Below are 12,934 nucleotides of genomic sequence, written 5' to 3'. Positions count from 1 at the left end.
ATAGCCTAAGAGCCGTTATAGCCTAGTGGATATGACCTCTGCCTCCCATTCTGGAGGGTGTGGGTTCGAATCCGGTCCGAGGCATGCACTTTTCCAACTTTTCAGTTGTGTGTATTTTAAGAAATTACATATCACGTGTCTCAAACGGTGAAGGAAAACATCGTTAGGATACCTGCATACCAGAGAATTTTCTTAATTCTCTGCGTGTGTGAAGTCTGCCGATCCGCATTGGGCCAGCGTGTTGGACTATTGGCCTAACCCCTCTCATTCTGAGGGGAGACTCGAGCTCAGCAGTGAGCCGAATATGGGTTGATGATGATGATGATGATGATGATGATGATGATGATGATGATGATGATGATCAAGAATTTTCGTAAATAAAAAAGTTGAGCTTCTCTTCAAGATGAAGCTACTCACGGAAAATTAAATAAATAGTAATCACTTGTAAATTTGTTCCACAGATGCAAATTCCTTTATACACAAGCAAATATAGTTTTAGTAAAATAATCTCTAGTGTAAGAATTTTGTTGAAATCAAATTTAGATTCCAGAATAAATTATTATTTACTGAACGCTGTTTCTCGGAAATTCTCTAATAGCATATCTACGAGTAAAATAAAATCTGAATAGAGAGTCCGTTCAGTAAATACTAAATATCTTCAGACTCTTAACAGACACGCAGAGACACGCAGAGAATTGAAAAAAAATCTGTGATATGCAGGTTTCCTCACGATGTTTTCCTTCACCGTTTGAGACACGTGATATTTAATTTCTTCTTCTTCTTCTTCAAAATTCTTGATACTGGTAGCTAACTTGGTTACCAGGTAATCAGCGTCAGGTAGCGAGCGAATTCCTGAGCGTTGGAACAAGACAATCTACCACGCAATTTGCAAGATATTGTGGCTGTTAAGTTGTATAACTATTAATTAAGCAACAGTAGAAAAAAAATGTGGTTACTATATGAAGACGAAATCTGGACACTATATGAAGACGTACATTAGCGTAGAATTTTTAAGAAATTAAATAGACTTAGAGTTTTCTCTTTAGTTAGTACTAAATCATTGATGCTCTGCACTAAGGTAGTTAAGTACTAATCAAAGTTTACACTATATCATAATCTAATTTTAATAAGATACTTAAAACTTAGGTAACAAAATAATTTAATCAAATAGTTGATCAAATCAACTTACTCGCGCCGACATACTCATTGTTCGAAAACAGTGAGCTGGTTACGAAACATAATCTACGCAGCCTTATGTTGAGGCGTCTATAAGATTTTATCGAAGTTTGTTCGAAATTTCCGGCCAACCTTAACGTTGTTGTTTCGGTAAATTGGGACATGGTAACGAGGCGTGATATCTTTATGATATTACTTTTATAAACACGGAACTTCTATTTCTTGTCAACCCTGATAAGCAGAAGTTTGGGAAATATACTTTACAAGGTTGGGATAGATAGTAGTTAATTTTGAGACAACTTTTCAACAAAGACAACAAAGTATTACGGAAGACTTTGGTTTGGTTTTGGGTTTTAGTTATAGTCGTAACGCGTACATACAGACTGGCACCTTTGTGTGTCAAACTGCGTGAACATTACAAAAGATTCCGACGAATTGATAACCTCCTCCATTTTTTAAAGTCGGTTAAAAAAGCTGAAAATTTATAAATCATCTGGAAGAGTGAGAACTAAGCAACTTTTTGAGAAACCGATTTGTTGTCACTCCCCGTTCCCAGTGTCGCTCTAAGGCGCTCTAGGCTCTATTCTAGGGAATTTTATATCTCTAACTTTTCCTCCATTTCCTTCACTTAAATAGTTAAGACAAAAATATTTAGTATTATAATATTTACAATTTCGCAGTACTTTTCTAAGAACTGCGAAATTGCATTTTTATAGCTGGAATTTTAAAACAAAAGTGTAACGGGTTGTAATATTCCTTTTTCATATAACTAATATAGCCCGGAATCCGTGGAACAAATTTACAATAAAAAAAATTACAATAAATAAAAAAAAACAATAGTTTACTATCAAGTTAAGTTTCTAAGCGTTTGTTGGTTGTGTGTTTGTAAATCCACATCTAGTATGACTTTAGTTTAAATATAGGGATTTTGTTGAAAAATATCACTTTTTCATGAAAATAATACGTTGGAGTATGTCACTGCGAATTCAGTATTGGTGGACAATGCCATTCGGAAATAATAGACGCACAAGAGATAAGCTTTTAGAAAATCTTTTTGAATAATAGACGGAATGAATTAACGGAAAAAAACATCCTGATGAATAATGTGCTTCTAAGAATGTAATCATATTATATAATGTTACCATAAATATATCAATATCGTATCAGGGTAAAGTGCCAGCTTGATCTACAGAACCCTACACTGCGCGTGGCCTTACTTTTCAGTTTTTTATTTTGGAAAAAAAAACTTTATCAAGATACCAGATTACCAGATATTTTCTTAGATGTAGATGTGTGTGTACAGTTTTTACGATAAATAAAACATACTCGTAGAAAATAGATGTGTTATAACACCTATTGTCAAAACAAATTTTCATCTAATTTATGATCCTGACCAATTTAATACTATTTAATTACATTCTTTTTTTACCTAAGAGATATAATATGACAGCCTAGGCTTCGAACCCTCATCAGACGTACAATATTATGTAGTTTCACGTCATTCCAATGTCTTCTTTTATTACAGCGTAACGAAATACGTCTAATGCTCGTATTGTTGGAATTAATTTGGCCTCTTTGTTATGACGTTACGAGACAATAACAAAAGAATTATTAGTTTTACGTTCTGCATTATGAGTGAAAGACTTATACTAGTAATATTTCTGATAGCCCAGGATCCGTGGAGCATTTTTACAATTGATTATTATCAAGTTAATTTTCCCTAAGTAAAATGATGATGAGACTCATCTTGATGAGCCCCTAACTTTTATATTTACGAGACTTCTTGATTCTGGTAGCTAACTGGGTTACCAGGTAATGAAAATTTCTGACCGTCGGAACGAGTTAATGTACCACGCAATTTGTAGGACATTGTTGCTGTTTAAGTTGTATAACTATTAATTATTAACGTAACGAAATACGTCTACTGCTCGTATTGTTGGAATTAATTTGGCCTCTTTGTTATGACGTTATGAGACAATAACAAAAGAATTATTAATTTTACGTTCTACATCATGAGTGAAAGACTTATACTAGTCATATTTCTGATAGGATCCGTGGAACATTTTTACAAATTGATTACTATCAAGTTAATTAGTTTTACGTTCTAAATTATGAGTGAAAGACTTATCCGTATTCTAGTTATTATTCTGATCGTCCAGGATCCGTGGAGTTTTTTTACAATTGATTACTATCAAGTTAATTTTCCTTATGTAACTTCATCTTGATGAGACGCTCAACTTTATATTGGCGAAAATTCTTGATTCTGGTAGCTAAATGGGTTACCAGGTAATAAAAATGTCTGAGCGTCGGAACGAGTTAATGTACCACGCAGTTTGTAGGACATTGTTGTTGTTTAAGTTGTATAACTATTAAATAAGCAACAGTAAAAAAAATCAGCTGGATAGATAGTTACAACTTTTAATAAGCTCGTTATTGGTGGGAGGAGGGGAGTTTACCAAAAGTTGTGACCAGGTTTTTTAAGCCTTTGTTCATAATTTAACATCGTCCCCCTAAACTGGCGAACCCGCATTTTAACAGCGTAATGCGTTTAAGCTCCATATTCCTAAGTCCTTACCGATGTAGGAACTAGCCATTTAGGTAGTCGTTAAAAAACTGATAAGGATTTTAAGGATTCAAACAATTTGTAAAACCTTCAATAATAATAATTAATTAGATTTCAAACATTGCTATGAAATCTCATTCTGCATCTGAGTCTACAGCAAAGTTAATTTTAAAGCACCATCATTCAATATTTGATGAAGTTCGTTAGACTTCGTAGTATTAATTTATGAATATCTTAGATTATTATTAATCTAGTTTCAAATCCGATGTAACCCAGGTGTTTCGACAATCCTATTGGACTGTCTAAACTTGTAAAAGCTTTGAAATTGTCTTGAAATGTAGTAATTATTATTTATCTCTTAACCGTAACCATAGATTTACGAGTCGGTACAAGTACCTAAGTAACATTCAAAGTTTGTGACAGATGTCTACGGAATTTGGAATACCGTATTAACTACAAAAAGATACTATAATGGCTGGTGTCCACAGATCTGCATCGTACGTATCGGTCGCATCGCATCAAACGGATTTTATCTACCACAAATTAAAAATCCGTCCGACACGATGCGGATCTGTGGGCGCCTACCATTACAAACTAGAACGTAGTTCAGACGTACGGTAAAATAACTTTGTAAATATAGGTACTTTGTGAATGTCATACGGGTGTTAATTAAATTAGCACCCACGTTTAACGAAATTAACTAAATTTCAAAGAGCTTAGCAGAACAACTTAACCCTGAAGACGTTTGTGTACAGCGGTACAACTTTTAAAAAGAGTCAAACTTTCTGCTATGTTGTTCATTAACTTCGTTCTAATAAGTTAAGGAACCACGTAAGTAACTGGGGAATCTTACTTATATATATATACAGGGCCACTGGAAACGTATAGCGATCCCTTAAAAGGGTGATGATAGGGAGTACTAGGTTATATGGGCCAAAAATGTACCAATTACGAAAAATAGAGACTTTTCTCTTTAGAAGTTAGAAGGAATAGTATATAAAAAAGAACACAAAACAGTACGAATTTTGTGTTCTTTTTTATACTATTCCTTCTAACTTCTAGAATATAACTTTAAAAAAAAAATAACCACTAAATACGTGAGTTTTATTTTATAACCCACATTTAAAAAAAAAAGAGAAAAGTCTATTTTTTTTTTAATTCAGTACATTTTTCCCCCACAAAATAAAAATAAAAAAAAAAAACTACGCTGGCCCAATGGTTTTACACACGCAGAGAATTATGAAAATTCTCAGGTATGCAGGTTTCCTCACGATGTTTTCCTTCACCGTTTACGTCTGTTAAATACGTGATATTTAACTTCTCAAAATGCACACAACTGAAAAGTTGGAGGTGCATGCCCCGGACCGGATTCGAACCCACACCCTCCGGAATCGGAGGCAGAGGTCATATCCACTGGGCTCTTTAGTGATAGCTAACTTACGAATTCTACATAGGGTTTTATGATTTTATGAAACATGAGTGAATTAAATTCACCAGTCAAAAGGGAAGACTAATTTTATTATTTATATATACTATATATACACCAAATGTAGGTATAACCTTTCGCATCCTCTTAATTAAAGCCCAAATGGGCGACAATTTGTTCCAATTAGGAAAATGTGAACTGGAAATTTCACGTTTTAGATACATTATCTGTACGCTTTACTTACATATTATATAGGTCTGTATAGGCCTCTGTGATATTGCGTTTAGACGGAGGATTAATTCCTGTCAGTAAAATGAAAAGTGCAACTGTCACTGAAATGTTATTTTACTAGTAAAATGTCATTTCAGTGACAGTTGCACTTGTGATTATACTGGAATTAATCCTCTGATTATTCATGATAATCTTTTTTTTTTTTACTATATAAAAATAAGTCGGGTTTTCCTTCCTGACGCTATAACTCCAGAACGCACGAACCGATTTCCACGGTCTTGCATTCGTTGGAAAGGTCTTGGGCTCTGTGAGGTTTATAGCAAAGAAAATTCAGGAAAAATTTCAACGTAGGGTAGGGGTAGGGTAGGGGTAGAGTAGGGGTAGGGTAGAGGTAGTTGAAAGTTTACATCGAGTTTCACGCGGACGAAGTCGCGGGCGTCCGCTAGTTTAGCATAAAAATATGATCCTACAACGGCTAATCTAAGATGTCATATCAGCAAGCAACTCCCTTCTGTTTGAAAAGCTTTCTGATTAAAACATCAATGTTGATTGATTTTTTCGACGGCCATAATAATTAGCATGGCAGTATTACCATATTAGCGGTTTGCTCTGTCACAATGGTTAAGATTCGGCATTAGAAATATATACCCTCATCTGGTATTCATTAGTGATAATAAATAAATGATTGATAATGTTCACAGTAACACATTGCAAATAGGTTGCATATCCTACTATCCTTCCTACTCCTACTAATATTATAAACGCGAAAGTTTGTATGGATGTTTGGATGTATGTTTGGATGTTTGTTACTCTTTCACGCCTCAACTACTGAACCGAAATAGCTGAAATTTGGTATTAAGATATATTATAGCCTGGAATAACACATAGACTACTTTTTATCCCGGAAAAATCCATGGTTTCCGAGGGATTTGTGAAAAACTAAATTTCACGCGGACGAAGTCGCGGGCGTCCACTAGTTGTATAATATAATATAACACATTGCAGCCTAACACATTTTTCATACAAAAATCAAGTAAAAAATACAACATTTTTATTACATGTATCGTTCATGTATCGTTCTGAAGAGTGACCCCGATTACGGGTTTATGTAAGTTCCAGGATTTGTATTTATATATATAAAAAACGGTTGTAAATAAATATTACGCTGTATACTTTTTATATTTACAAATTTCAATAACTTCGAATTATCAGGAAATTTAATCTCTACAAATGATATTAAACCAATATCCCCACCGGCACACAAATTAATACCATTATGAACGGAAAATCAGTAAATTTATGTGAGCGTTAGCCTGATGCGTGTACCAATATGTACCTACCTAAGTATAGCAAGTTATGTTTATCAGTACAACATACTTTTAACCATCCATTCGATTTTATTAATGGTAATATAGAATAGTAATGGCGACCGCGTGACGCAGTGGATAGTGACCCTAAATGAGATGATTCTGCATCCACGGCCGTGGGTTCGATTTCCACAACTGGAAAATATTTGTGTAATGAACATGGGTGTTTCCAGTGTCTATATGTATCTATACTAATATTATAAAGCTGAAGAGTTTGTTTGTTTGTTTGATTGAACGCGCTTATCTCGGGAACTACTTATGTTGTCCTCTATAATTTGAATTTCGATTTTATCTATCTATACTTATAATAAATCTGTAGAGAGGTCAATTCTGTACATGAAATATATTTCCAAAATAACTATCAGGGGGTGATTAGTGGTCGATACTGATGCCAAAAATGCAATCAGTAAAATTTTTGTCGGTCTGTCTGTCTGTCTGTCTGTATGTTCTTTATAGAAACAAAAACTACTGGACGGATTTTAACGAAACTTGGTACAATTGTTGTACATACTCCTGGGCAGGTTAAAGTATACTTTTCATTACGCTACGATTAATAGCAGCAGAGCAGTGAAGAGAAATGTTGAGAAAACGGGAGAAGTTACTCAATTTTTTAAGCTTCCGTCGCATGTACAGCTTTAATGGTTAAAGCTACATAGAAATCATGTATAACGGAAATGTTCTCCTTAAAATTATCTATAAAAACACAACAGCATATATATGTCTATCTTTTATGGTTGACTCACAATAACACGTGTAACACTCGATAGCTTAGCAGTTCGGAGCTTTCTAATTATATTTGTATACTCTTATGTTTATAACACTCATCACTCATCCCTAACTAAAAAAGTTAACATTATTACCTATTCAATAAAAAAAGAATCATAAAAATCGGTAAAGAAACACCAAAGTTATACAAGAAATACGCTAAACCATCCCGCGAAAATAATTCATATAGCCATTCATGCTATATGGATTATTTTTGTGTACCTAACGGGGGGGGGGGAAATAAATAAAGAAGGTAGGGTAGGGTAGGGGTAGGGTAGGGGTAGGGCAGGGGTAGGGTAGGGAAGGGGTAGGGTAGTGATAGGGTAGGGGTAGGGTTGGGATAGGGTAGGGTAGAGGTGAGGGTAGGGATAGGGGTAGTTGAAAGTTTACAACGACTTTCACGCGGACGAAGTCGCGGGCGTTCGCGAGTTTATAATAAGTAGGTAAATACTTACGTTGTCTTCAACGCAAAACAATTTGCAAACAACAACAAGCTTTGAATAAAGTTATAGTCCAATTTAATAATTTCCCAAGCTGTCAGCAACAATTTTCAACGTGCAAAGATATAAGAAAATTTTTCATTACGTAACTGGTTTTTGATCAATGAAGCGTACGAATATCGTAATGGAAAATAATTCGATAAATTGTTTACTTTAATTATATATTCCAATATGTAAAGAATTTCATTGTATTTGATATTGGTTTCCAATTTAATTAAGCTGTGCCGTCGTAAGGAAAAGATGATCCACATAAATAAACGACATTTTGGAACTCGAGCTACGATTTTTTGTGTAATATACTTTTAAAAAGCAACTTCACTTCAGTTAGCTGTTAAGTTACCGAAGTAGCAGTGGGAGGGACTTCTATGTATCCCACAATGCACATAAAATGCACAAAGCACTGACTTATGTCCATGAACTTACATCTGCACCACATCAGCTAGTTCATTCACTACAAGATATACCATACGTTTTTTAGTCAGCGAATAACCCACTTGAGACTAGTTAGTTCACCTATGTACAGGGCGTTAGTTAATCAAGGGCCCTAGTGCAAATGAAAAAATGGGGCTCCACTACTATCTAAGCTGGTTATGCTTTATCAAGTATAACCGCCTAGCCCCTGGTTAGCTACGCCATTGCCTATGTTTAAGATCATGGTTTCATGCTTAGACAGTTCGACACATAAATAATTATGTACTTCTATAAGCTCGGAGTACCTATATATGTTCTACGTGAGGAGATCCGCAGAAGAAACTCACTGACGACATAATAGTTTATTTTTTTTACGTTTTTTTTATCAAACAAAAAGTTATAAAACGTGTTGCAGGAAATCGCTGGTGCGGCGTGTTTTGAAGTCCTAATGAAGATAAGGCCTAATGAAGATATCTGAAGAAGAAATAGACTAACTACAGTCATTAAACGTGCTGCAGGAAGTCATTTCAGGCGGCTCATGACTCTTGTGTTTTGAAGTCATTACAACAGGCCTATTTATGGATTTTATGATGATGATCTAATGTTACATTTATTTGTTTTGACGACGTCGTTGGCACAGTAAGTAGTGCTGTGGTTCTCATCAAAGACTTCCTGAGTTCGATTCCCAGCTCTGGCTTAGGAATTTACATTTTCTAAATTGACCTAGGTCTGGTCTGGGGTAAGTATTGGCCGTGGCTAGTTACCACTCTACCGGTAGAGATGTACCGCCAAGTGATTTAGCGTTCCGGTACTGCGTAGAAACCGTCAGAGGTATGGATAGAAAAACTTGTACTTCTTCCAAGTTAGCCCGCTTCCAAGTTAGACTGCATCGTCATTTGACATCTGCTTTTCATTAATTTATTAACAATCTAATATACAACAACAAATCAACTGAGAAATTTCATATACTACTGTATGCTAAGATATAGAGCATTTTGTTCCGTAAAATTCGCACAAATCTCAAACATAACAACACATCAAACAAGCATAATTAATATAAGTACAACAATTACTATTTACATACATTACTAAACACTAGAGCGCTCGACGACTCGAGCGGAGACCTATCTACGAGTATTCATCCTATTTTCATATATCTCAAGAATTTATTAAGGAAAGAGCCGAGAGCGTAGCTTTAAGTTGTGTAATTACAACATTCGGTATGTTTTCCGTGCCATAAACGTAAGCTATTCTGTGTGTTTTAGGATCAAGTAAATAGGGCTCGATGTTTTTAGAGCCCCGGTCTTTTTTTATTCTTTACAAGTTAAACCTTGACTACAATCTCACCTGATGGTAAGTGATGATGCAATCTAATATGGGAGCGGTTTAGTTGTTAGGAAGAGGATAAAAATCCAGACCCATTTCGGTTTCTACACGACATCGTAACCCTTAATCGCTTGATGGTACGTCTTGCTGGTAGGGTGGTAGGTAACTAGCTACGGCCGAAGCCTCTCAATTGCCAGACCTAGACAAATTATGCTTGTAATTCCACCGTGCATACCACTGCGCCATGGAAGCCGTCAAAAGGCCACGGAGGCCTTCAAAAGTAAAAAAGGAACACGTGTTATAGGTTCAGTTTGTTGTCCGACAATCTGTCTGTATATAATATGTAGACAATTTATCTTGGGAATGTGTGGAGGGGTTAAGACTTTATAGGGTACTTTCCGTTGAACTAAAAGCGTGAAGTTTACACTTAATCAAGCAACGGAACCCGCGATGGGCGCTTCTCACTGGCACTTGTCAAGATCCAGCCATCACAGACAGAAGTTAACAACCTTTGTCTGGGCCAGAGACAGCTTATTGCAAGGCCTCAGGCGATGGAACGAGCTATGCTCGGAGTATCTCTACGTGATCGAATCAGAAATCTGGATATCTGTAGAAGAACCGAAGTCACTGACTTTTTTGTAGATCAATAAAAGACTAAATATTCCACTATGCATGTTTTGTTATATCCCTAATTAGCCCTATCCCTAATATATCCCTAATTTTAGATGAAAGTTAGCTTTTTAATATTTTCAACACTTCCAACAATTACCGTAATATTTTAATTAATTTATACGAAATCTTGGCAATTTATATTACTTCCTTACCAAATCACTCTAACTATTGGTGAAAACCGCATGAAAATACAATCAGTAGTCTTTGAAATCATAGCTAACAGACAGACAGACGCGGCAAAGGACTCTGTTTTACAGTTTATATGTAGATAATTTCGTAATAGAATATTTTCCAAACCGCAAAATGGTCGCCAGAGCAATTTTCCGTTATTAATTAAATACCTATTGATCGTTACTCGTTGATGAATATCAAACAGGCAATATTAACCTCGATTGCATCATTAGAACTTAATTATAGGAACAATTACAGAAATATAATTGTTTAAAATTAACATGTTTCCTATATGTGAGTCATTTCACCAGAGCGAAGCCGGGTTTTCGATTAGTGTAATATTAAAATTACAAATTTACTAATCATAATATAAAGTTATAATTAACATAAGCTCCGAACTTTCTGAAAACTTTACTTTATGAAACAATACTGTATACCTAAGAACCTACCGTTAATGTATGTAACGATCGAACGAAAAAACATTTTCTACATTTCTACAAACTTCTACATTTAACCTTACTCAAAGCTCAAATCAATCAATTTGAATCAAACCCAACTACTTATAAGACTACATATTTATAGTTATAACGAAAACTTACAATACAATAGTTATTAAAAAAATACTGTGCAACGTGCAGTGCAGACAGAGAAGTAAAATAGGACTTTGAATGAGTCACAACTTCCATTTTAATTATCTGTCTGTAATGAATTCAAAATATATATTACCTATGATAATTATTGTATTCATGATAGATTGAATAGAAGTTAATTAGGCAACCTACTCGCAATTACAGTGTATAACATATTAAAAATTATATAAAACATCCAATAAATAGATGAATGAAGTAAGGGATATAAGGTTTTCATAAATTATATGCACTGCACTGTATTCATAAGCTAAAGATCGTTTAAGGTAAGGTAATATTTCATTTTAGTTATATGAAACATTGCCAGGGTTCATAAAGTTATTCTACTCAGTCTGCATAAAATTGAATTCAAAACCTTCAACAAAATAACATACCTACTCGTATATGTAGATAGACGAGTAAATCTTTGTTTATCTTATGAAACGTATAAGGTTTTCATTATTAGTTATATACAAAGGTATGTTTCTTTAGCAAACGTGACTGAAATTATTATTGTTCAAGTACAAAACAAGTCTAATCACTCTCATTCTGGAGGAGACTCGTGCTCAACAGTGAGCTAAATATGGGTTGTTAACGAAGTACAAAACAAAATTTTGAAAGTTTTCAACAGGATACATCCAGCCCGACCATTAGCTCCGTGGCAACCTTTCGCTAGAAACCTAAAGTTCTCCTTGAAACGGTGTGTTTCTAAAGTTGAGGCAAAGCTATTACAAGCCTCAATAGCTCAGTGGTAAAGGGGTCAGACTCATCACCGAGAGGTGGTGGTTCAACTAATCGTTTTTAGTTAAGAAGCAAGCAAGAGGAAGTCTGAAGGTGGCTTAAGTGACAGAAAAATTGAGGAGTAGAAGGTTAGCTTGGTATGGACATGTAATGCGTAGGGAGGAAAGTCATATTACTAGAAAAATGTTGAATGTGCAAGTGGAAGGACATAAGAGGAGAGGAAGGCCAAAGAAGAGATGGTTGGATTGTGTGAAAGAGGACATGTGTGTAAAAGGAGTGGATGATGAGTTGATAAACTACCACATGAAGCCACTGGAATGTCACTCAAAAAGTTCAAAGTGTTTATTAAACGCAAGCTTTTAAGCTTTAGTAAAGTCTTAATATAGTGTTAATGAGTATTTAAATGATAAAAAAGCTTGGGTTTAAACTTTATTATACGACTGTGTGCTTAATTTTAAATAGGTTTCTAAAATGGTGATAAATAAAAAAAAAACCTTGGCTGAGTTTGTTGTGGGCTCTTCTCGGATCAAGGCGCGTTTGGAACCCTCGTAACTTTAATTTTAAGTTTTCGAATGATTAATACACCATTATCTTAAGTTTAATATTATTATATTATTACCTGACGTTTCGATAGAGCTTGTAAACTAAGCCTATTTGAAATAAATAAATTTTGACTTTTGACGAGTAATAGATACGAATGGAAAAGATTGACATATTTTTCCGACCCCACTTAAGTGGGATACGGGTAAGGAGATGATGATGATGATGATGATGATGATGATGATGATGAAGAAGAAGCAAGCAGAAAACAAAGAAATGGAGTGAGTTACAAAGAAATTGCTGTCATGACATTACATTGTGTTAAAATTTCTCGAAAATATCTCACGTTGCCATTCCATTTTCGCTTTGCTTCCCGATCTTTGGCTTCATTCCAACAGTTGATTTTATATCATTTGAGC

This window comes from Bicyclus anynana, chromosome 13 (assembly GCF_947172395.1).
Source record: "Bicyclus anynana chromosome 13, ilBicAnyn1.1, whole genome shotgun sequence".
NCBI lineage: Eukaryota > Metazoa > Arthropoda > Insecta > Lepidoptera > Nymphalidae > Bicyclus > Bicyclus anynana.
This window is presented reverse-complemented; position numbering follows the sequence as displayed.